This window comes from Zea mays, chromosome 4 (assembly GCF_902167145.1).
Source record: "Zea mays cultivar B73 chromosome 4, Zm-B73-REFERENCE-NAM-5.0, whole genome shotgun sequence".
Classification (NCBI taxonomy): domain Eukaryota; kingdom Viridiplantae; phylum Streptophyta; class Magnoliopsida; order Poales; family Poaceae; genus Zea; species Zea mays.
The window spans coordinates 112,556,304-112,582,431 of NC_050099.1; the positions used below are offsets into that span (position 1 = coordinate 112,556,304).

Consider the following 26,128-nt stretch of genomic DNA (forward strand, 5'->3'; position numbering starts at 1 on the left):
TAGGTGACCGGCACGGCGGGAGCGGGTCTCCGACGAGGTCGAGCGGCGCGGGCAGAGCGAGAGAGAGAGAGAGAGAGAGAGAGAGAGAGAGAGGTTGTGCGAAATGGGACGGGGGAGCGAGTGCGGGTGCGGGCGGTGCTCAAAAAGGAGCTGGGGTGCGTGGGCGGGCGACGTGGCCGGGGATCTCGGCGTGCGTGCGCGAGTGCGTGCGTGCTGGTCCACGGCGGGGCGCGGGGAAGGCGGAGCTGACAGGCGGTCCCACGGTGCAGCGAGAGGGAGCGGGCGAGTGTAGGGAACGGCTGGGTGTGCTGACGAAGCAGGCCCGCGAGGCAGAGACAGGAAAGGGTGCGCGAGCGAGGGCAACCGGTGTCGAAAACCCGGTCCCACTGGGCAGAGAGAGGGACAGAGAGAGCGCACGGGGAAGGAAACCGCCGTTGACAGGTGGAACCCACCTGTCAGGCGGCGCGCGGCCTGGCTGGGCCAAGCTAGGCCGGTTGGGCTGCTTTGGCTTTTTCTATTTCCCTGGAATTTCTAATTGTTTTTCCATTTCTTTTTCTCTAGGGTTTCTAATTCAAACTCAAACCAAGTTTCAAATTCAAACTAATTCAAACATGTGCAACAATTCAAAGAATATTTAAGCTCAGCATGATGCAACATTTCATGACTCATAATGTTTTGGCAAAAATAAATAATTAATCCCTCCCTAATTAAGCTATATCTACTCAAAAGAAAAAAGAGAGAGATAATCTAGAGAGAGATAGAAACTAGAGTGAGAGAGAAGAGTAACACCTGAATTTGGATGATGATAAGGAAGAAATTTTATATCTCCAAATTCAGGGTGTTACACAACCGTAGCGTCCCATGTGCCTCCTTCCGAACCAACATGGTCAGGCTAAGCCATCAAGCGACGAGGACCTAGAGGCTGAAGCCCTGCCGCCAAGCCAAGACTTAGCTAGGACTCCACTCTATAACTACCTCCACCATGATAAGGTACTTGGGAGTCTCTCCTCCCTCTTTCGCTCGTTTGTAACCCCTACTACGAGCTTTGATCATCAATGATGCTGCTAGTGCAAGCTACCAATGAATAGGAGGAATGTTATGCAAGATCTAGTATAAATTTTGCGCACACTGTGCACATCGTCCGAACCTCAGAACGCGCATAACAAATTTACTTGTCAAAGTGAGGTTCAAAACACTGACACCCTTACTCAAATCTAGTGGACAATATTATTTAGATCATCCACCATCACCCCTCTCCCTCCTAGTGACCAAGCTGCCCTCAGCCCTTCTCCTCTCTGAGATCATAGTATTAGCACTGACTATATTCTAGTTTAGACTAAATGTACCATAATCTGACTTGAGACAAATTTAGATAGGACGAGGAAAAAATAAGTAAGCAGTAGTATTACATACAAGGCCATAGCGGTATCCCAACCTGTTGTCTTTGTCTCTTTATTACATAACCACTTGCCTGCATGTCCAGGCCAATCCTCTACCTCAGAATGCACTACTCGATTGGACTTATTTCATTGTTTTGAGGTGTCCTGGTGCCTCGTGCACGTAGTGGTGGATTTTGGTACTAATAGTAGTAGCATATAAGTATTTTGGACAAATGGTGTTCTCCAGTCTCCACCCAGAGTAAACGGAACTAACGAACTGTCACACAAGAAATCCCCAATCTTACTATGTAGGCGTAATGCAGTCAAATCATGTATGAAAACTATCAGAGAATTTAGCTACTGCACACTAAAAATAACCTATCTTTGTTGATGGATACTAAAAATAATAAGATTTGCTGGAGAATACTTTGTTTTTGCTAAATTTGATGGTGGACATCACGTCTAATAAAATATTTGTTTGTTGTTTCTTGCTAAATTTTACCATGTCTCTTCCTTTCCCTCTTTCCACACCCATGGCGTGATCACAAGGCCACGCTAGCATAACATGGCGTGGGTGCTGGGCACAGGCAACTCGTAGCCTCAATGATACCATGATTCTGCATGTTGCAGATAAGCGACCGGACCAGGCCAATGGGCACTAGGCATCCAGCGTTGCTACGACGTGCAGCTAGGCACCATGGCATCCAAGTGGCACCACCACTAGTAGTCACTCGACGCCAGCCTCATTGCCCGCCTCTCCGTCATGCCACAATCCCCATTTCACACGTTCCTCCCCTCCCCATTACGCGCGCGCCTCTTATCTGCCCTTCTTGTGGGAGGATGGGAACACCGTCTACCCATCTCCCATATGCCCACCTGGAAAGTGATCCTCCACCTCCAAAGGCAAACAAGACGAGTCTCACTCTCGACATCGCTGCTCATCCACTCCTACAATCCTACGCTGATGGAATGTGACCCCTATGCCTCTGTCGTTCTAGCCGAGTAGGCCGCTATGGTAAACATACCATTGGACCGCACGACACACCTGTGCGTCGAACTCACAGCTGGTCGCCTAGCAAGATGGACAACGCGACAGTGAGCGGAGAAGAGAAGAATAGAGAGAAATAACTAATATTTTACTGTTCTTCTCTTTTCTTCAAAGTTAGGTGTAGTGTGCTAAAATTTGTAAAAAAACAACATATCAGTTAATACAATTCAGAACGTTGAATGGATCCATAGCTCAGTGGTAGAGCAATCGAATGCAGATCCATAGGTCTCCAGTACAAACCTGTATGGGCCCTTGTTTTGATTTTTTTTTTTTTGCGTTTTCAGCGTTTACCTGGTATGGAAATTTGGAATGGCAATGGTATAATCACATCTTTTTCACTCCCCTTCCTAATGCACGTAAAAAAACAGAAGCAGCCAATAAATGCCAACATTGATTGGTGAAATGTAGTAACTGATCCCAACATGAATGCAATTTCTTAATTCAAATCATGACGAAATCATTACAATCATTCATACCGATTTACATTATTATTTGGTAGTCGGAGTTCACAACAAACTAATACATGAACTGATTGAACTGGTGTGGGTTACGTCCAGAGGGGTGTTGGACCAAAAGAGGTGACACCTAGATTTCATTTGTTGACATTAGGATACAAGGCCGGCGCCAGGCGCCGACGGTGGGCGCGTCAAGAAGTCCCTCGGCAATGGCGGCGAGGCGCGGTGACGGCAGCGGCGAGAAACCGAGAGAGACAGAGTGCGTGAAAAGCGTGGCTAGAAAATTGAAACAGCTATACTGACATCTGTCGGAGATTAGTCTTATGAACAACGGCTGTCAGCATGGCCATCGGTCATAATAGTAAATTTCGACGACCAATGGAGGCAGTCGAACATAAAGTTACTGTCAACGGTATCCTACAAGGCCGTCGGAAATTCTAGGGCCATCAGACATTTTCTTGTTGTGAGATACAATTATTTGGCTACTATGAGGCTTAGTTAAAATGTAAAATAAGCAGGCAATTGTGCCTGCATTGCTCAAGCATCAGTTCAAATGCAAATGTCAAATAGTTTCCAAGCTCTGTACCCAAGAGAAATACAAGCCTTGAACACTTCATTCAGTTCTTAGCTTCTTGGACTGATCCAAGTCTCATGGTTATTTGTAGTAGTTCAAACATGGTAGAATGTGTACATTCGTAGGACGGTAGGAGTTGGGACCCTTTTTGTTTCTTATGACCAAAATGCAAAAGTTTACATAGAACTAGCCAAAGTAACATGTGAATTCAACTCGAAGAGGAAATGGTTTGGCTTGCCACAACGATAAAGGATTGCCATAAAAGTATTGTTTGCCTCGAGTGACATGAACCATGTGAGGCTCTATTAGACTGAGGTTATGTTGCCGAAATTTCGTTAGAGTACATCGGAGTGCCCATAAAACTACACTCTGTCAGACATCCTTTGTTAGGTTTAAGACCTATCAATTACCTATAGACGTAGGGCCATGACATGTATCAACGTGAAAAACTCATGGACAATTTTTACTCGTATACAATCACAATAATAGGTAAGAATTTAAAAAAGTGCGGGCTTCACTCACGTGTCGTGTGAAGTAAATTTTTAAAAAACAACGTCTTAATTTATTTAAGACACGAATATAGAAAATGCACCGAATGGGTTCATAGCTCAGTGGTAGAGCAATCGACTGCAGATCGATAGGTCTCCAGTTCGAACCTGGATGGGCCCTAATTTTTTTGCATTTTTTTTTGCGTTTTAAGCATTCACCTGGTGTGGAAATTTGGAATGGCAATGCCCGTAAAGAAACAGAATCAGCGAATAAATGCCCGTAAAGTAACTGATCGCAACATAAATGCAATTTCTTAATTCAAATTCTAAAGAAATCATTACAATCATTCATACCGATTTACATTATTATTTTGCAGTCGGAGTTTGCAATAAACTAATACATGAACTGATTGAACTGGCATGGGTTACATTCATTTTTCGAATTCTAAGTAACTTGTTGTTGGTGCCTTTTTGGGGCGCCAATCACTCAATACGAACCGCGACGGTGCTCTCTGCACAGGTGCGGACGGTCCGCGGCCGGACGGTCCGCGACCTGGAACATAGGCTTGGGTTCCCTGCCTGACGGCCGGATGGTCCGCGCATGCGCAGGGGGCGGCGAAGGTCGCCGGCGGTGCCTGGATCTCGCTCCCGGGAGGGACCCAGTCGGGGAGGTGAGATCCTAGGTGATGTCTAGGCTCGAGCAAACCGACCTAGACTGCTCTAATCGACGTAGAGTCGAAGAGAAGCGAAGAATTTGGGGATTAAGAGACTAAACTAGAACTAGACTAGTCTACTCCTAATTGCATAAGATAAAAACGAGGAATAGACTTGATTTGATCGATTGGTGGGGGTCCAATCGGCCGTAGCCCTTCATCTATATAAAGGGGGAGGTCTGGATCCGCTTCAAACTGATTTTCGAGTTAATCCCGCGGTTTTAGGTAACAAATCCGGCGAGAAACTAGGAACCCTAACTGACTCTGCGCACGCGCGGACCGTCCGCGCCACCACCGCGGACCGTTCGGCCTCGGGGCCGGACCGTCCGCACTGCTCTTTTTAGCATTAAACACCAAAAGTATGTTGGTGCCTTTTTGGGCGCCAATCACTCAATACGAACCGCGGCGGTGCTCTCTGCACAGGCGCGGACGGTCCGCGGCCAGAGGCCGGACGATCCACGACCTAGAACAGAGGCTTGGGTTCCCTGCCTGACGGCCGGACGGTCCGCGCGTGCGCAGGGGGCGGCGAAGGTCGCCGACGGCGCCTGGATCTCGCTCCCGGGAGGGACCCCGTCGGGGAGGAGAGATCCTAGGTGATGTCTAGGCTCGAGCAGACCGACCTGACTGCTCTAATCGACGTAGAGTCAAAGAGAATCGAAGAATTTGGGGATTAAGAGGCTAAACTAGAACTAGACTAGAACTACTCCTAATTGCATAAGATAAAAACGAGGAATAGACTTGATTTGATCGATTGGTGGGGGTCCAATCGGCCGTAGCCCTTCATCTATATAAAGGGGGAGGTCTGGATCCGCTTCAAACTGATTTCCGAGTTAATCCCGCGGTTTTAGGTAACAAATCCCGCGAGAAACTAGGAACCCTAACTGACTCTGCGCACGCGCGGACCGTCCGCGCCACCACCGCGGACTATCCGGACCGCGGACCGTCCGGCCTCGGGGCCGGACCGTCCACACTGCTCTTTTTAGCATTAAACATATGCCCCCCTGCCTTTTGGTGAAGGTTGATGAACCAAAAGCTTATGAACTAAACCTGATGTAAGTCATCGGCTTTTCAACATGGAGATCATTCAATAAAGCACCAATGTATAAAGGTCGTATCAGATTGTATCCTTCTCGGCCATGACCATTTGGTCAATGGATCAAAAGGAATAGAATGGAGGTGCCCCCCAGTCTGGATAGACAAAGGGACTATACATGTACCATGGATTCATCATTATACCATTCCATGTTTGAACAGGATAATATAACGATGATGAGTAAACGGGTGGAAAGTACCCTAGCCTCATAGGATGAATAGGCGATGCTTGTTGTGTCGCCTTTCGGGTCGTTTTGTTTACTCGTTTCGTCTTAGCAAGTGACCGGGGTTTCTTCGTTGACCGATCACGTAGAACGGTCTTCTTGCTAGTATCCTTGGAGAGCAACTGATCAAAAGTAGGGTCGTCTTTGATCAGCCGACCATATGTGTTCTGCCCTTGCGTCTCCTTTCCTTTTAAAGCTTTGTGTGGAAGCTGACGTCTTTGGCCATAGGCGGACTGTCCGGCAGAGTTAGCCGGACCGTCTGTCTGAGCACCAGACCGTCCGCACGTATGTGCCAGCTCGTCCGTGATGCTCAGGCCAGGCTGTTGTGCTTGGCTCATTAATTGTGCTTGCCCCCCGGTGCCTCCGGACTTTTTAGCCTTATCGTCCGGAGCCTTTCGAGCAATCTCCTTTTGTGATATATTCGACATGCGAGGATCGCCAATGAGGATGTCTTTGCTTTTGCCTTTATCAGCTATTTCGGGCCGAACTAAGATCTTTTTGCATGCGATATCTATTGTATTAACAGGAAATGGTTGTGTGTCCACTTGCATCTCCTGAAAAGCCAACCGGCCCTCATTTATGGCCAATTGTACCTGTCGACGAAAAACATTACAGTCATTGGTGGCATGAGAAAAAGAATTATGCCACTTACAATAAGCACGCCTCTTTAATTCATCTATATGAGGGATATTATGAGTTAATTTAATGTTGCCATTTTTAAGTAGCTCATCAAATATCTTATCGCATTTGGCAACATTAAAAGTAAATTTAATCTCTTCTTGCCGATTCTTTTGAACCGACTGTAAGGAAGAACATGCTGAAGATTTGGCCTTTGTTGGCCAAATAAACTCAGCGATATATACATCTGCGGATTCATCATCTGAACTATCACGCTCTATTAGATGTATAGTACGGGCGACCGATTTTGATGTCTCTTTAAATCGGCTTTCACAGGCTAAAGCCCGCTGATGTAGCTGGGCTATCGAAAAGAACTGGGTTCCATCTAATTTGTCTCTTAAGTAGGATAGCAACCCATTAAAAGCTAGCCCTGCTAGCTCTTTGTCTGCAACATGGATCCGAAAGCATCGGTTTCTAGTGTCCCAGAACCTCCGGATATAATCATTAACCGATTCTTCGTGTCCTTGTCGGACTGAAGCTAAGTCAGCTAATCCTAATTCATATTCCCCGGCAAAGAAATGTTCATGAAATTTATTTTCTAACTCATTCCAGGAATTAATTGAATTAGGAGGCAGGGCGGCGTACCATGCAAAAGCGGTACCAGTAAGGGATAAAGAAAATAACCGAACACGAAATGCTTCTCCATCAGCCAATTCTCCTAGGTGTGCTAGGAACTGGCCTATGTGTTCGTATGTGCTTCTCCCATTCTCACCAGAAAATTTAGAAAATTCCGGTATCCTTGCCCCTTGTGGATATGGGACAGTGTCAAACCGGTGATTATATGGCTTTTGGTATGATTGCCCTACTCTGGCTACATTAACTCCGAACTTATCTCGAAATAGTTCAGTCATCTCTTCCCTAATTTTTTCCATTGCACCCGGTGGTAGACCACCGGATCCTGGGCTGTGGGGCTCATTTGGTCGGGTATTAGTATACCGACCTTCTTGCCGTGACCGATCGATAGTGTTGATCGGTCTGTGATTGTATGGTGCATTATGGTTTGAATATGTAGAGGGCGAAATACACTGCTGTTGTGGTGTGTAATAATTTGGTGCATGGTGTGCAACAGCAGGTTCCGCATATGTGTATCCGCTTTGTACGGTGGTACATCCGAACTGGCCGGTCGTGTTCGCCATTATTGGGGCGCCACGCGGTAGTCCTGGTATGGCCTCGGACTGTCCGACATAGAAAGCCGGACAATCCGCGTAAGGGTCGGACGGTCCGGGTAGCAGCTCAGACGGTCCGACTGCGTCCAGGGTCGCCGATCTGCCAAACAGGGACGGCAGCGGTCCTAGGGCGGCCCCGGACTGTCCGGCAGAGCAAGCCGGACGGTCCGCGTATGGGCCGGATGGTCCGGGCAGAAGCTCGGACGGTCCGATCGTATTCAGGGGCGCCGATCTGCCAAGCAGGGTTGGCGGCGATGGTACTTGCCCTGGATATGAGTTCATTGGCATACCATATAATGGTTGGGGCTGCAAATCCCCATTTGTTGCCGATGTATTAGACATAGATATCCTGTTACTAGTCTCATATGATGGAAAACTAGGAGCAACAGACTTCTCCAACGTATGCGTTAATTTTCTAATTGACTCTTCTAACCCTCCAATCTGTTGTTTCATTTGATTCTGCTGATGATCTACATACTGTTTAATAAATTGGATGTCGTCGGGTTTACTTACGTTGGGGACTTGAAGCGAAGATAGAAGAGATGCGACGTCGGTCTCTCCATGTTTGACAACTTTCTGGTGGCGATCCGCCGTGTATTGTGATAAGAATTTCTCCTTCGCTTGACGCATGTAGAGGCACGACTACGGTCCACTCGTACTGCGTGACATTGGTGTCGGGGTTCCAGTAGTAGAAGTAGCCGGTAATGCCGTCAATGAGGCGGCGCCATGGCCTAGGCAGTGATGGGTCTTCCGGCGCGTACCATGAGGCTACGTGCCCAGACGAGCCACTACTGCCCGACATCAGGTTCGGTCGGGTCTAGGCAACCCATAGTGGCGCCCATAGCTTGGTGGGAGGTGGCGTCCTAGCGACGCGGTGGGTGACGCAACCTGCGGGCGTAGAGGTGGGAGGCGGTGGTGGACCCGGATCGACGAGGCCTCCGACGTGGAAGTGGCCTGGCGGGGAGCGCAGAATTGATCGTCAGGCTATGCGCGAGCGATCGTGCGTCAACGCTGGCGGGTCGGCTGTACACGCTTTTCTCCCTTCTAATTCTTGCCTACTTTATTTCTCAATCATTGATTAAATAAGTAGGCCAACTGGCCACCCCTATCTAGCTAGGGATCCTTATCTCCGTAAAACTCTCCTAAAATCTCTCAAGAAACTACTAACCGATAACCTTCCTAGATAATCTCAACTAATATTCTAATCTTACCTCTAACTATTCTTATCTAATCCCCCTTGGAGGGCTGCTGCCACAGCCCGTCTGTGGGCCTCGTTAGGCCCTGACAGAACCTAAGAGAAATACAAGCCTTGAAACACTTTTTAGTTCTTAGCTTCTTGGACTAATCCAAGTCTGATGGTTATTTGTAGTATATATTTCAAGCATGGTATACCTAATCATTACTGTCGAGTCATATATAATCTACCTGAAAACATGTAGAACGTGTACATTAGTAAGAGTCTCGATCCTTTTTGTTTGTTATGACCAAAATGCAAAAGTTTACATAGAACTAGCCAAAGTAACATGTGAATTCAACTGAAAGAGGAAAGGGCTTGGCTTTCCATACTGATAAAGGATTGACATGACAATAATGTTTGTCTCCAGTGACGTGAACACATGTGAGGCTCTATTAGGCCTCGTTCAGTTGCATGGTGATCAGAGAGGATTGAGAGTTATTGAATCTGTTTCTATTTAATTTTGACTAGCAAATGATTTATTCACCACTAATCCTTTTTAATTAACCATTAGTCAAACAAGCCCTTAGAGATACTTTATAGTGGAGGGCAAACAATGAGTGAATCATGTGATGAGTGGCGGTCCGGAATTGCCCTTTTTAGATAGCCTTGGGATGGCCGATAGAGTGTGGTTTATAACCATCATGATGTGCTCAGATGAAATTTTGGTTACATAACATTATTGTTCTTTGATGCACCAAACTGATCATGCAGTGGAGAGAGATTATGCTGTCGAAATTTCTTTAGAGCACATCGGGGTGGCCATAATACTATACTCTATCAGAAATCCTTGGGTGGGTTTAGGACATATCAATTACCTATAAATGTTGGTGTTATCACTAGATTTCAGTTGGGCTCAAGGCCGGCCGCAACACAGCTTGGGCCACGAAGAGCGGCCCAAAGGAGCAGAAGGGCGTTTCCCCATGCGAAAATATCTATGGATAAGCAACCACAAAATTAGTTATAATATGTTAGCTTAAGAATAGGAAGATAGTGTTTGTCTGTTACACTAGGGTTGGAGAGTCCCCTGGACTATAATTATGTATATGTAAACACTCATTAGGGTAATTGTAAATCCTCACATGTTTTGCGACCGCAAGCTTTGGTGCATCGCAGGCCCTATTCCTAGGGTTCTCTACAGGTAAGTGCCACACCACCCTGATCGTGTCTTGCGATCAGGGTGGTGTTGTTCTTATTCGTTAAATCTTTGTGCTTTCTCATACTGAAGAGTTTTTATGGTGAGATGCACTAGTTATCATAGTATTTAAGAGAGTGCATCGATAGGATCGTTGCGTACACAAGTTATCTGCCGATTTAGAACGCTTTGCTGCTTTCGCTCGAGTTCCTGAGCACGAGGGCAACGTCTTGTTCTGTCTTCGCTGCGTGGATCCGATCCATCACGATTAGTCTTTGGTTTATCGAAGACCTGTCCAATATCCATATGGCTAGGCCTTGCATGAGGGTTGGATGTTCCGGTGATATGTCAGGTGGCTAGCATCGGTTTGGGTAGGGATTGTTCTGGGATTCGACTCATGCTGGTTCTTAGGCCTCTAATCTAACCGGTGTTCAAGCTCCCACCACGATCGCTAGGCCTAACCACGTGTAGGATGTTCTAGCTGTGTGGTGAAACTTTAAATGTAGTGGGTCAGACCCGCTTGACGTGGACGGAGCGGGGTTTCAAGGGCCATCTCCCCCCTATGCCACCAAGGCATGGATTCGATACGAGCCCAGGAAGAGTGATTGGTTCCTTACAACCGATACGACTCAGGGAGTTGAACACGGTTTGAACTGTCGTTTGCGCATGTTTGTGTATGTAGGGAACCTATTCGGAGCACGTCAATACCTTCTTGATTGGGTATAAGTCAGATGACACACTAGACGAACCTTGAAGCCTAGTCGTACGCCAGGATCTAGGTCATTGACCATGGGATTGGGGCCCACCAATAGTCTTGGGAGCCTCCCAGCTCCTCGTGTCGCCTGCCATATCTCGCCAGTGGGTTTTGGGTGGCAACACATTCTAGCACGCCTAGTGGGACCATCTATGTTAACATATGCGACATTGGCTGCCTAGATAGCAAACACTCAGACGAACATGTCTGGACTAGTGCAAGACCGGCCCATCACGTATGAAGAGCTGCCTCCAGAACACCGAGCAAAGTATGATCAATCAAAGGTCTTTTTGATACCGACCTCATCGGTTCTTTCGAGAGGACCCACAACTATAACATCATGTGGAAGGGGTTCTCGCCCGAGGGCTCTTTTGATGAGGTGGATGGTGCCCTTGGAAGAGTGCACTAGGGCTTTGCATCAAGAAGTCAACTATATGGTGGCTCATTTGCTCCATCGCCACTCTGAAAGCCTGATGAACACATTCGAACACGTGGTCGTTTGCGTCATCCAAGAAATCTTGAAACATCAGTACTCTCCAATGAGCTCATCGCTAGGGAGTCACAAAGGGGATATCTCTTTCCAAACCAGGCTACCTCTACCATATTCAGTCGCGACCCCAAAAGCACAGTCGGGCGCTTCACCTGTATATGTTATGTACAAGACAGGTGGAATTCTTGAAGATTGCCAATTCTTCAACAAAGGCGCCTAACTACATCCCACATGTATATTCATGCATGTATGTGTCAGACCGTGCCAGCACAACGCACCCAATGCGGTCTGTCGCAGCAGGAGTTTCTGGAGCAAACGCCGAGAAGCGAGCGTGGCTGGACCTATATGCCACCAGGCCGAGTCATGAGAGCTCGGCCCTAGGAGTTGCTACTACATATCAGATCAACATTAATTTAAGGGATCAGTTTGGCATGATCCAGAGGTGGAGGAAAGTTAGCTACACCAAGCCATATCCCAGTGTGATATCCTGGCCCCTGGGATGGTGATTTCCTGGCCCAAGGCTTAATAGAATTAATAGAGTATCCATACCAACAAGGTGCATCTTCTTTTTCGAAAGCCTATCTCGAAAGAACCTCCAAGTTAAGCGTGCTTGGCTTGGAGAAATTTGGGATGGGTGACCGACTGGGAAGTTTTCTCGGGTGCGCATGAGTGAGGACAAAGTGCGCACAAAAGACTCGTGTTGATCTGCGGGGACAATATATGATCATAGAGAGCTGCCACGAGTAAGTACCGCCTGTCCAGGGATTGGACGGGGTGTTACAAGTGGTATCAGAGCTGACTCTCGAGGTTTCACGGGCGTGTGTGGGCTAGGGGGTTCGGGTATATGGCGCATGGCGCATGTGGGCCCGGAGTGGTCACATGGCATGGTATATGACGACACTAGACACGCAGACGTGGCTAAGAGGGGAGGTTCCTGGATTGGGGTTGACCGACGAGGACGTCGGTCTTCTAAGGGGGGTGGATTGTGATATCCTGGCCCTAAGATGGTAATTTCCTGGCCCAAGGATTAATAGAATTAATAGAGTATCCATACCAACAAGGTGCATCTTTTTTTCGGAAGCCTATCTCGAAAGAACCTCCAAGTTAAGCGTGCTTGGCTTGGAGAAATTTGGGATGGGTGACCGACCGGGAATTTTTCTTGGGTGCGCATGAGTGAGGACAAAGTGCACACAAAAGACTCGTGTTGATCTGTGGGGACAATATATGATTCTAGAGAGCTGCTAGTAGTAAGTACCGCCGGTCCAGGGATTGGACGAGATGTTACACCCAGTGAGTATGACCTGATCCCTTTGTCACCCTAGTATCGGCTCCCTGAGTTGACCAAGTTCAATGAATCGAAAGGAGCTAGCTCTATTGAGCATAATAGTCGATACTTGATATAGCTTGGGACGGTCTCAATGTCGGACATGTTGCGAGTGATGTTCTTTTCGCAGTCCCTCACAGGGACGGCATTCGCGTGGTACACCTAGCTATGCGTGGACTCAATCCGGACATGGAAGCAGCTAGAAGATCAGTTCCACACCTAGTATCATTCTAAAGCTGTTGAAGCTAGGATTGCCAATTTGGCACAAATTAGGTAGAAGCACGGGGAGACTGTAATATAGTTCATCCAACAGTTTAGGGTGGTTAAGAATCGGTGCTACTCATCATGCATCACGGAAAATGAGGCCATCGAGTTGGCAACTCTCGGCCTTATGAAGCCAATTAGGGATTTGGCTTTTCAGCTTGAATTGAGTTCCTTGGCTCACCTGGTACATAAGCTAACAACTTATGAGCAATACCACCTAGAGTTGTATCAAGAGAAATTTCACGACAAGTTCAAGCGCATGTGGGCATGGTTGGTGCAGAAGAAGAGGAGGATAGTGTAGATGAACAGGACATTGCTATAGCTGAACGGGATCAGGAGGCAAACCCCGTGTCTTGCAAGTGAGTGAAGCAACAAGGGCCTACAAAATGGTTTGATTATGATGTGAACAAGGCTGAACAGATATTTGACATATTACTTAAAGAAAAGCAGTTGAAGTTGCCTAAAGGCCACAAATTTCCTACGATGCAGGAACTACATGGAAGATCATATTGCAAGTGGCACAACTCGTTCACACACACCACCAATGTTTGCAAAGAACTTCGCCGAGAGATCCAGTTGACCATTCAGCTGGGCCGGCTGATCCTGGGGCAGTTCACCATGAAGGTTGAAAGCCAGCAGTTCCCAGGCATCAACATGGTGGAGTGTACCAACCAAGTCTTCTCGTTCTGCATCAACATGGTAGTAACTGCAAGGCACCAGGATGCATAGAAAGATAATAATGAGGACATCACTCCCATACAAAAAATGCATGGACCGATAATACGAGCACGTGCAAGATAGCAAAATCTCCAGGTTCATTCTTACCTAGTCAATTGTATTTTAGAGCTTACGCTTTGTGACATTGATGTTTTGATGATTAGGAACCTTGGAGAGGACCATCAAGGACTTGGGAAAGGTCAAGATGTCAAGGAGGAGAACCTAGGACGTTCACAACAAGAGAAAGCCAAGTCCGACTCAGCTCTGTCTCCACCTCATAGTCCAGAACCGATCTGTACTAAAATGGATGCCCAGGATGCATCCGAACTCCAACTAGGATGGGATTTATGTGGATAGAAAGCCATGGAGATAAGATTTCCAACCCAATTGGAACAACATTCAAATTCATCTGAAGTCAACGGGAATCATCGAAACAATTTAGCCTTCAAATTCCGTGTTGGTGCTACGACACCGTCTGTTGGGGTATTGGGTTGTGTATCATGTCAGAGTCCATTAGGGGGTGCGACCAGTGGTCACACATGCCCCAACCTCTAATTTATCAGTAGCTGCCACCATATTATGGTTTGGGTTTTGCTTAGATCATATCTGTCATCGAACAGTGTCGCCGTTCATTGTTTTGTGAGACCCCACCTCGTGATCAATACATATTTGATTGTGTTCTTCTTGTTCTTTCTTGTGTTCTTGATTGCGCTTGTAGGGATAAGCCTTCATGGTGAGGTTACTCGTGTGTCACGGGTGATAACCAACGGAGCAGTGGTGTAGTGATTGCAAGGATCCGTTTGCTCGGAGCCTTAAATCATCAATGTCGAGATCTCCACCTAATCAAGTTATCGTGCCTCACGGAAGATCGAGCCTTGTCTTCTATCAAGTGGTATCAAGATTCAGGTTGCGGTAAGATATAATCTTACCTTTAGATTCATTTTGTTATGTCCCATAGTCCAAAAAGCCCAAAAAATCATAATAAGTTTATCCCGATCTAAAATCATCGCCATAGCTTTTGCACAATTCAGTTTTGGAGTCCATAGTTCTGAGTTCGTGTCCTAGGTTGATTTGGTTGCTGGTTTAGATTTGTTTTGGGTCAGTTTGGTCATTACCATCCGCTGCCATCCAACAAACTCAACCTCGATAAACCGATCTCATCCATAGAACTGACCCTATCCATAAACCGAACTCATTTATCCTTCATTTGCCTCGCCAAAAATCATAATTAGGTTGTTGGTTTAGATTTGTTTTGGGTCAGTTTGGTCATTACCATCCACTACAATCCAACAAACTTTATCTCGATAAATCGATCCCATCCACAAAACCAACCCTATCCATAAATCGAACCCATTCACCCATTATTTTTAATCTCATCATATCGTCTTTATTAGATTAGTTTCTATCCAGTTCGGTATTTTGAGAAAAAAATCTCACATACGAACTCAGAATTTAGTGTTCTTGTACTTTATGGAAAGCATAGAATATTCTCTATAACTTCTTTTAATTAAGATATTTCCAGAAAACATCGGTATCAAAGAGTTATTGGTATTGGAAGTAAATGTGTTTGTGATCCTAAAATTTTGGACTAGTATGTATTTCGAGGTCAATATCTCTGATTACTTTATCCAAAATAGGCGATCGATATATCTAAAAGAGAGATAGAAAGGAGACCTACAACTTTCATGTTATAAGTTTTTGAGTTTGAGGTCTTTAAATTTGTCAAACAATCTGTTGAAGTTAGAGCATAAAATTTGTGACTAAAAGACACAAATGTTTTTTATACTCTTGTCATATATATTGTTTTTGTGAAACTCTTTTGAAAAAAAGAGAATATAAAAAGGCAAGTGCAAAAAAGCCACACAAAACAAAGAAAAAGAAGAATAAAAATGAGAAAAAAGAAAAAAGTGCACATAAGCACAAACACCATTGATATGTGCACCTCTGTGTTTGTTTTTCATTCCAACTTGTTCTCTTGCTGTATCTAGATCCTTGTCACCTTCTTTGTGCCTTGGTACTACTGTTCTAATACATTCTCTAGGTCAACAACTAGGACGAGTACTTGAAATACTTATTTAGCATTGCTATCTGTTACTGACTTGTGTGCCACCGATATATTTTTAGTGAGCCTTCACAAAGCTCCACCTTTCTCTCGAGCAGAACAGGTACTCCTTAGCATTCACACCCACGCTTTTTGGGCTATCACACTGGCTACTATTTGCCACCTATAGTGCTTGTAAGAACCTTGTAAGAGCGGGGTAAGACGCTTCACAACTTGTGTTCCACCACCACCCTTGAGAGTAGTTGTAGGGTTCACACCTTTTGCTTGTTACCTTTGTTTCTGTTTTGTACTAACAATGATAGGAACATCCCATCTAGAGCTCCATGACATGATGAGAGCTATGTGTGATGCACTCAACATGAACATTGAAAGGTTAAAGAGAGTTTCAGGACTTGTTGAACAACTGTACATAATATAGACTCCTCTACCACAACCTACAACTTTGTCTACAGGTGATCATATTCTTGCTTTTCCATCTTATGATGGTATAGATGCTAAAACATATATTGAGTGAGAAACTAAGATAGATTATCTTTTTGCAAAATAATTTATGTGTGAACCGAAAAAGAAAAAAAAGACAACTAGTGTTTTGACCCATTCTACTTTATATTGGTGGGAGTCCTTAACTCCATTTGATAAACCACAAACTTAGAAAGATCTAAAAATTCATCTTATGTGGTGCATCATCTAGTAGATCATACTATTGTTATTCCTCTTGTTGTGACTAACCTTTTGCAGGATCATATACAAAAGATAGAGGATGATGTTAAAGAAAATGAGGTGCTCATAGCAGCATTAGAAAGTTCAGACCCATCATTTCATAATTCATCAAGTATTCCTTTTGCTAGTGAGAGTAAAGGTAATGCTCATGGTGAGACTTCTCTTGATGTGTTAAAATTTTCCCTAATAATCAACATATTCCTTGTGGTAAAGAAGAGTTGTGTGATGATGCTTCTATTTTTTCTGTGCCACAACTTATGAAAGAAAATAGAACATTCAATCCCATAACTAGTGTGCATGATGAGCTAAAATTGTTATCTTCTTTAAATACTTTGGCTTATATTGAATTTTATGTTCTATGTAATCTAAATAATTTAGAGGAGAAACTTTCTTTTATTGTTGATTTCCCATGGACATCTAAACATACATATCATTTTATTGGAAGATATAATTGGAAAGGAGAATATATAGTATATTGAGTATATATTTGTTCAAATATGAATTCTCCTTTTATCATGAAACAATGTGATCAACTAGAGGGATGAAAGCTAAATATATTACGTCTAGTTGCACTTGTCTTTCTTTGTATGTTTTGCAACAGAGGGTCAACTTCAAGAAGGGGAGCAAGTTTGGACGATGTCAAGACCTATAACAACACCTAATGCAGGTACCAACTACTTTGAGTCGAGGTCAACTCAAAACCAATAAGGGGAGAATGATGGGTACATGGATGTCAACTATATGGTCAAGGCCCAGTCAATCATATAGTCCCAAGCTCAAGGGGAGTTGAAGTCTAGTTTATTCGTGAATCCGGTTCGAACTGTTGGGTCTCACGAAAACGGACACCCAGGCTACATACAGACTCCGGTTTCAACGTTCTAGATACCATTGGAAAGCTAAGGAGATAAACTTTCCAACCCAACTGATCCCACATCAAAATATGCTAGGACCTAATGGTAATCATCATAATAAGATGACGTTCAGAATCTGCTAGAAAGCAACGCTTGTTTTTGGGCCAAAAGGACATTTACATCTTAGGGTTGCTCGGTCACCCCTTTGGCCACCGCTTGAGTCGACGACGACTCCAATTCAAGTGGGGGAGGATGGTGAGGACATCATTCCCATACAAATAATGCATGGACCAACAATACGAGCACGTGCACGACAACTAAATCTCTAGGTTTGTTTTTACCTAGTCAATTGTATTTTAGAGCTTACGCTTTCTGCCATGGATTTTTTTATGATTATGAAACTTCGAGATGACCATGAAGGACTTGGGAAAGGCTAATATGTCAAGGAGGAGAAGTTAGTACGTTCACAACAAGAGAAAGCCAAGTCCGACTCAACTTCGTCTCCACCTTGGAGTCCAGGACCAGTCTACACTAAAATGAATGCCTAGGATGCATACTAATTCCGATTAGGTTGGGATTTATATGGATGGAAAGAAAAGGAGATAAGCTTTCCAACCCCACTGGAACCACCTTAAAAGTCATCTAGAGTCAACAAGAATCGTCATAACAAGTCAACATTTAGATTCTGTTTTTGTCACACCCGGATTTAACGGACAAGCCGGGTGCATCTCATACATGCGCCAAAAAGACAACATATATAATAACAGAGTGTATACAGATAAATGTCACAATATAATCAAAGTACTTATTATATAGCGGAAGTCTTACAAAATAAAATATGAATATAGATCGAACTAAAATCCATCCTTAGCGCCAGAAAGTCAACTGGGAGACACCACCTAGATCAAGTCGAAAGCCTCAGTGTTAGGCGGCTCCTCTTCGACCACCTGTTCTTCTCCTGTGGGGGGGGGGTTGTGAGACAGCAAGGGTGAGCTCACACATGTTCATCGCTCAACAAGTTGTGGGGAATAATGTGCATGAACTCACCAAAGGTGGGAGTTCATATAAAGTGTAAGGCAAATCAATGTAATAAAGGCTGAAGCTGAGCATTGCTTTTATAAGTTGGTCAAAGTTTTATTAGCAGTTACTACGTGTAAGTAAATACCAAACCATAGCAATAATAAATAAAAGTAATAATTAAAATAATCCCAATGCGATGCCAATGATAAATTGAATTAAATTCCATAAATTAATCATGTGAGTGTCTGAGCCGCTCATGACCGTGAGCACGACTAGTATACTAGTTTTACACTCTGCAGAGGTTGTGCATCTTTACCCACAAGTCGTGTTACCCATTTGCCACGGGGTTGATCGGACCCCATACACCTCTACCAAGGAAGCGAGGCAGGGTACCACTATGAGGCCTCTACAAAGTTCCACTAGCTTTAGAAAACCCGCTACAATTTCTAGGAAGCTCCAGTGCAGGAATCCCTCGCCTGACCGCCATCGCAGCAAAATCAACCCAAGGACCTCCCTACACTAACCACTCCCCTACTGCCCTTGCCCCTTTTGGGTAAGGTAGTCCTCCACTAGCTTTCCTAGTTAATCAGCCAAGGGCATCCCATACCACCCTTGTGGTAGCACTGTTTTCCCGGGTGGTTATCCATGTTCCCATTAACATAATGATCTTATCATGAACAGTAAATAATAACTGATAACAAAAGTGTAACAATGAGTGATGTATATCTCCATACCCAAAACCACATAAAGCAATAACATATACTACCCAAAAATATTCAGTGGTAAAACAAGGTATAAAGATAGCCAAAACTAGGGTAACCTATTGGATCCCATCAAAATTAACCTATGCAGATCATTATGATTAATAAGAACATGACTGGGTAAAAGGGAAGTGATCAAGGGCACAACTTGCCTTCAACGAGATCCTGCTCAGCAACTTCTACCTTCTGGGCACCAGGATCCTCAGTGACTTGCTCGTCTACTCGCATCAGTACAATCATACATAGTATAAAGGAAAATTAACATCACACCAAACATGTAAACAAAATACATAATAATAATCTACACATTAAAATAAGATTCTAGGAATAGGAATCATTAAATTTGGAGTTATAGATTTTAAGTTATGAATTTCCAAGGTTTTATGTATTTAATACAAGCTTAAGTAAAAGATAAATTTTAATGTGTCTTTCATGTCAAAACAGAGACATTAGGTGATAAACATTAATATTACAAAATTTTAGAAACTGGAATGGATCAATTTGGACTAAAAATGGATTTTCTATGAATTAAATAAGTTATAGGAATTGTTTTTATATTAAAAATTCATTTCTAAATTTATTTATTTGATTTCCTTGAGCTCTGGACTAGGCGCATAATATATAGAGAGTGCAGTGGCTATGGTGTAAAACTTCCCAAGACACAGTGAACAACTCGAGTGGACTGCAGGTTATTTTCCTATAAACCTAAGGGCTCTTCTGCAAAGTGGGCAAACTGAAGCGGTATCGGCATGATCTGGCCGTTGGATCTCACGCGGACGGCGGGGATTCCATCCGCCATGAATAGGTATACAACGAGATCCCTTGGATCTCTAGTCAACGGTATGGATTTAATTACTCCCGGATTCACCTAGACCCGTCCGATCCCGAATCTACGCCTCAGATTACCCTAACGTGAATTGTTACCTAGGTCTAATCGTGGCAGTTGCCACCGAGATCAATGGTTATGAACTCGTCTTCAAAACCCCTGCGGCAGCCAACGGTGGAGCGCGCGACTCGCACGGCGGTGCCCCATCGGAGTAGTGCCCATCGGCCATTCCGGCGCCCAAGACTAAATCTAAATCATGCTTCATGAAGTGCAAGGTGATACAAACAGCAGGGGAGAGCTATTACCATCCTATACCGCGAGTTGAAGTCGGTCTATGGCGCAGAGTGGCTCCAGCGGCAACAACCAAGTTCTGCGAGCAATTGCGCCATGCCCAGTGGCCGTCTCCACACGCGAACGATGTGGCACCCTTCCAATAGACTTGGAGACGCTCCAAGGCCGGTCACCGGGGACCCAATGTCAGCGACTACCCGATTTGGTCACAGTGGCGCAAAAATTGGTCCGGTGGGAGCGCAGCTGTGCGTCAATGGTGAGGCGAGCGGGTAGAGGAAAGAGAGGGTCATGCACGGGGTTCCTTTATAACGACCTAGGCGAGATGGAGGAGGTCGTCGGCTCGCCTAGGAGAGCCGACGTGCATTCTGTGTGGTTTGTTGCAACGGTGGCGGCGGAATGACAAGTGGGGCCTAGAGGCCACTGAAACGACGCGATATTGTCGCAGCTGACGCGTGGGGCCAGTGGTGCAGTGGCGATTGGCGCCGGAGACCGACTGAGTGAGTGACCAGTGGGGAGGCGGTGCCGGCGCCTGATGAGTAAATGGGCTGCCTCGCGCGAGGGCAAATAAAGGGAGATGGGCCAAATGTGCAGACTGAGGCCCAGTTAGGTATTCTTTCTTTTATCTTTTCTTTTCTTCCCTCCTCTCCTCTCTTTCAAATTCAAATTTCAAATTGAATCTGTATGTGTGAAGTTCAAACCTAGGTTAAATGTCTATATAATAATATGAACAAAATTTTAATTTATTTATATTTTTATTTTATCCTATTTGTATAATGTTTTCTTCTCTTTTTCTCAATTCTAGAATTTCCTTAAGGATTTAAATCCCCATTTGGCTATTAACATTTTTCTTTTTACTCTATTTTTATATCATCACAAAATGCACACAAAATAAAGCCTCAACATGATGCACAATTTAATGACTTTTATTAATCCTTTGTTTTTAAATGAGGTGTTCACATGAAATGATAAGTAGAGATGGCACACAAGAATATAATTTCTCCTTTTAGATTTTTTTACAAAGTGGGTATTACAGTTTTGGTGCTGCGACACCGTCTGTTGGTTGTGTATCGTGTTGGAGCCCATTAGGGGGTGCGACCAGGGGTCACACACGCCCCTAACCTCTATAATATCAGTAGCCGCCACCACATTAGGGTTTAGGTTTTGCTTAGACCATATCTGTCATCGAACAGTGTCACCATTAATCGGTTTGTGAGACCCCACCTCCTGATCAATACCATTTGAATTGCATTCTTCCTGTTCTTGCTTGTGTTCTTGATTGCGCTTGCAGGGGTAAGCCTTCGTGGCGAGGTCACTCATGTGTCACGGGTGATAACCAACGGAGCAGTGGTATAGTGATTGAGAGGATCCGTTCGCTCAGAGCCGATCATAAACGTCGAGATCTCCACCTAATCAAGTTATCGTACCTCATGGAAGATTGGGCCTTGCCTTCTATCAGATAAGGCTGGTCCAGGCGATTGACACCAAAAGGATGAGAAGGAGTATGTCACTAAAGAGCAGGTCCAACAAGTGCATTATCAACGACCAACGTTCGAGCATCTGCTCAAGAAGTATGAATACCATTATAGGCAGTGTCGCTAGCATGAACCTGAGGATGAGGAATATGAGCACCATACTGGGAAGCGCCTAAGGAGATGGGAGGACATACGAGATCACTGGCATTGCCCTTTCATCAAACACTATTGAAACACTAGCATGAGCCTGCCCACTTCTAGCAACTACCCGAAGTGTGGACCACGGAGGCAGAAGGCCAACAAGGTTTCAATGTTTCACTGTCTAGGCCCGATGACACAGCAAGATGAACGAAATGGACCATTGCACAAAATGGGTCTTGATGACGAAGAAGATAAATATCACCAACCATGGTGGTGTCTAGATGGCCTCAGTCACACCTAGAAGCATAGTGTGTTGCATTTGCGGAACCTAAAAGAAGCTGAAGCCCGCCCCGAACTAGCGGTCAAGGAGCGATACCCTAGGAGAGCATAATAATACCCTCGGAGGAGGGAGTGGCGTCCCAAGCAAATAACAGATAATGAGGAGGCAAATGGGGAGGTCGCTGAGGAAGTTGATGAGGAGGCCGAGGGAACGCCATCGGCCAATGTGAATATGGTGTTTGTACTCGCCTAGAGTTTCATGCACCAAAGCCTGAAGAGCCGTTCATAGCTCAGATGGATCTCAGCCCACAGCTGGTTGTATTCGAGATGCCGCCAGAAAAGAAGTACAAGCATCTAAAGGCACTATACCTCAAAGGGCACATTGATGGTAAACCCCTCAACAAAATGATGGTGGACACTTGAACGACAGTTAAGGTCATGCCATACACCGTGCTACACTATTTGGGGTGATCTACTAATGATATGATCAAGGTTAACATGACAATGAATAACTTCAATGGCTAGCCAACAGTAGTAAAAGGGGTGATCAACATGGAATTGATAGTTGGACACAAGACCATCCCTACATCATTTTCGTTACCAGCAGCCATACGACGTACACCGTCTTGCTAGCAAGGGATTGGATCCATGCTAACTATTGTATCCCATCAACAATGCATGAATGCCTGATTCAGTGGGATGGAGACAAAGTGTAAGTAGTCCCTCGGACGACTCGTGCAAAATTTCACTCACAGATATGAACGTGTGGGACGTGGATGGACAGGAGCCAATATCAGGAATCGACTTGGAAGGCTGCGACCATGTAGAAGCATCAAAAAATGGGTTGAGGTTGGTCTTATCCACTGGCCTCACAGAGTAGAACAGGCAGCATACGTGCATGTAAAGGCTGATCCCAGCGACCGGTCGAAAAAAATAAAACGTAAAAGTAAGATAGCGAATGATGATGAGACCTGCTCTGGTAGCCAGTCACAATCTCATTGTAAATATTCAAGTATTAATAACAATAATGAGGCAGTCGGTCCTCATGATCAGCCCAATTTTTTTCAGTCCTACTCCTCATGTGTGTATAATGTCGATTTGCAAGGCGATGGGAAACTAGGATACGGGTTCACCTTAGTGGACAAACTAGAAGAAGTCAATATTGGCCCTGGGGATAAGCTACAACCCACATTCATCAGTAAGAGGTTATACCTAGTGTTACAAGAGCTAATGATAAGCCTGCTACAGGAATATTCGGATTGTTTTGCTTGGGATTACATAGAGATGTCAGGGCTTGATAGGAGCATTGTTGAACATCGGCTCCCATTGAAGAAGGGGTTTCGACCTTTTCAGCAATGAGCACCGTTGTTGAAATATGAAGTACTACAAGAGGTCAAGAAAGAGGTAGGGAAGATGTTGGAGGCAGGGTTCATCAGGCCATGCCGATACTCTGAATGGATCTCCAGTGTAGTGCCCGTTCAAAAGAAAGATGGGCACTAGCGGGTATGTGTAGATTTTAGAGACCTCAACAGGGCCACATCGAAGGATGAATACCCCATGCCGGTCGTAGAAGTGTTAATCAATGCAGCTACTGGCCACAAGAACTTAAGCTTCATGGACGGAAATGCTAGGTACAACCAAATTTTCATGGCCCTAAAAGATGTACACAAGACCACATTCAGGGTGCCTGGCTCGGTAGGATTGTTCGAGTATTTGGTCATGACTTTCGGGTTAAAAATGCTAGAGCTACGTACCAACGCGCAATGAACTACATCTTCCATGACTTGATCGGGAATATAATGGAGATTTACATCGATGATGTCGTGATCAAATCTACATCCACTGAGGGGCATAGAGAACACTTGCGTCAAGTCCTAGAATGAACCAGGAGGTTCGGGATAAAGATGAACCCGAAGAAGTGTACCTTCGAGGTGATGACAGACCAATTCCTTGGATTCTTAGTGCATGAGCGAGGGATAGAGATCAGCCTTAAAAGTTAGGAGGCTGTCAAAACAATGACACCGCCAACCACGAAGAAGGAGCTCCAACAACTAATCGGCAAGATTAATTTCGTCAAAAGGTTTATTTGCATCCTATCTAGGCGGAATGAGTCGTTTATGGGATTGTTTAAAATCAAGAGTGATAGCGAGTTCTGTTGGGGGCTAGACCAGCAAAAGGCATTCAAAAAGGTTAAGGAATACCTATCGAAGCCGCCAGTGTTGGTCCCACCATGGCCAGACAAACCATTTTATGTGTACCTATAAGTAGGCGACATGTAACACCCTGAATTTGGGGGTATAATATTTCTCTTCTAATATCCACCAAATTCAGGTGTTACCCTCTCCTTTCTTTGCTTTCCTTCTCTTTCTTCTAAATAATGGAGAGTTCATTTGTTATATATTGGCATAAGCCTAGTGAAGTGAGCCCTAGAGGCGCTTTGGTTGTTGCATTCATGCTGCTGCAAAGTGTTTATATGTGCGAAAAGTGTTTGAAACATGTTATGATGCCATGTAGAACTTTCCCGTAAATTTTCATATTTTCTTAATATTTTTATATTTTACAAAATTCAAAATCTATTTATTTGAGTTACTTAAAAACTTTTTCAAAAGTTTTAAATATGTTTTTTGAGTTCATTGGGTGCCAAATCATGTCTAGAAATTTTCCTAAAATTTTTGGAGCCTTCGAGATATTGTTTGGACGATAGAAACGATTTCAACCTTTTTCTAAAAACGATTCTTAATTTTAATAATAGGATAATTACGAAAAATAAAATATCTTCAAATCCTCAAAACATATATATGGCTGGAATCCAATCGTGGAACCCTTTTCAAATTTTGAAACCCCACCCCAGTCTAGATCCAAAACTCCAGGAATAGCTCGCCGAAGTTTGTGACGGTTCCAACTCCGTCAACAACTCCGACAAGCAATTACTTTTGATCCGTGCATCGTCGGCGGAATCCGAGGGTACCGTAGCATTCGTCTCGTCGAGAGCTTCGTCTCGGTGCCTTCGATTCGTCGATTCGACTCCCGAATCTCCATCAATCGGTGTTTTCCTTCTTGTCTCCACTGAGCAATCACCATGATTTTGGTTCCTTGTTCTTCATTTTCTTCATTGATTTGTTGCAGCCCCTCCCCTGCTGTCGATATTTTGGGTCCGACCGCACACCCGGGGTTGCCCCTCAAGGTGTTTTTAGGAGTAGGGCGGTGTCGACGACTGTAGCAAAATGGTTCGTGCCAGTTGCACGAGGGACAATGGACAATGTTTACAGGTTCAGGCTGCTTAGAGATGCGTAACACCCTACGTCCTGGTGAGTATGCTTGGTGAATGAGGTTACAAGAGAGCTCTCTGAATTGAGAACGCAGAGAGTTGAGGTGGGTGGCTAAGTAATAGGGTCGATCGTTCTGAAGGGGTGCCCCCTAGGCCTTATATACTCAACCGTGGGGCAATACACGTGGATATGATAACAATATGTAGCTAAAGGATAGTGAACTGTTTGAGTTTATCTCCCTGTAGTTCTGCCGACCTATCCTCGCATGGCTCCGTTGCATGGAGGCTCCAGCGCGGGAAAGTCGGATCTCTGTTGTGGTCGCTCGCTCGACGTTGTGGGCCGTCCGGGTTGGCATCAATCCGGCCTCATGTCGATCTGCTTTGCTGATTGTCCCTCCCCACGCCCACGAAAGAATGACCTTATGATTTATTGGGCCCTTGGGCCTTTCGTGAGGTCTTTTACTCTTTTAGTTGACCCGGGGGATATCTGTCCCCCACAAGCCCCCGATCTTTGGGTTAATTTAGAGGTAATCAGCCCAAAGATCCCAGGTCCAACTTGCAGGCGATTTGAAGAAAACGACTTCTTACTGCCTCCTCCTGCTTTGATCACTCGTAAACCGAAACTTTGTTTCGTGCTTGTGCCTTAGAGGTCGGCATTTCGTTTTGCAGGACCCTGAACTTCATTGGGTGCACCGGAGGTGC

The 26,128-nt window shown here is 44.9% G+C and overlaps 1 non-coding gene across 1 annotated transcript; it reads left to right on the top strand.

Annotated features, from left to right (window-relative positions):
* The first annotated feature begins 4,053 nt into the window (after positions 1-4,053).
* On the top strand, positions 4,054-4,125 carry TRNAC-GCA (transfer RNA cysteine (anticodon GCA)). The gene has a single exon. It is a non-coding gene; the product is annotated as a tRNA-Cys (tRNA).
* Positions 4,126-26,128: the final 22,003 nt, after the last annotated feature.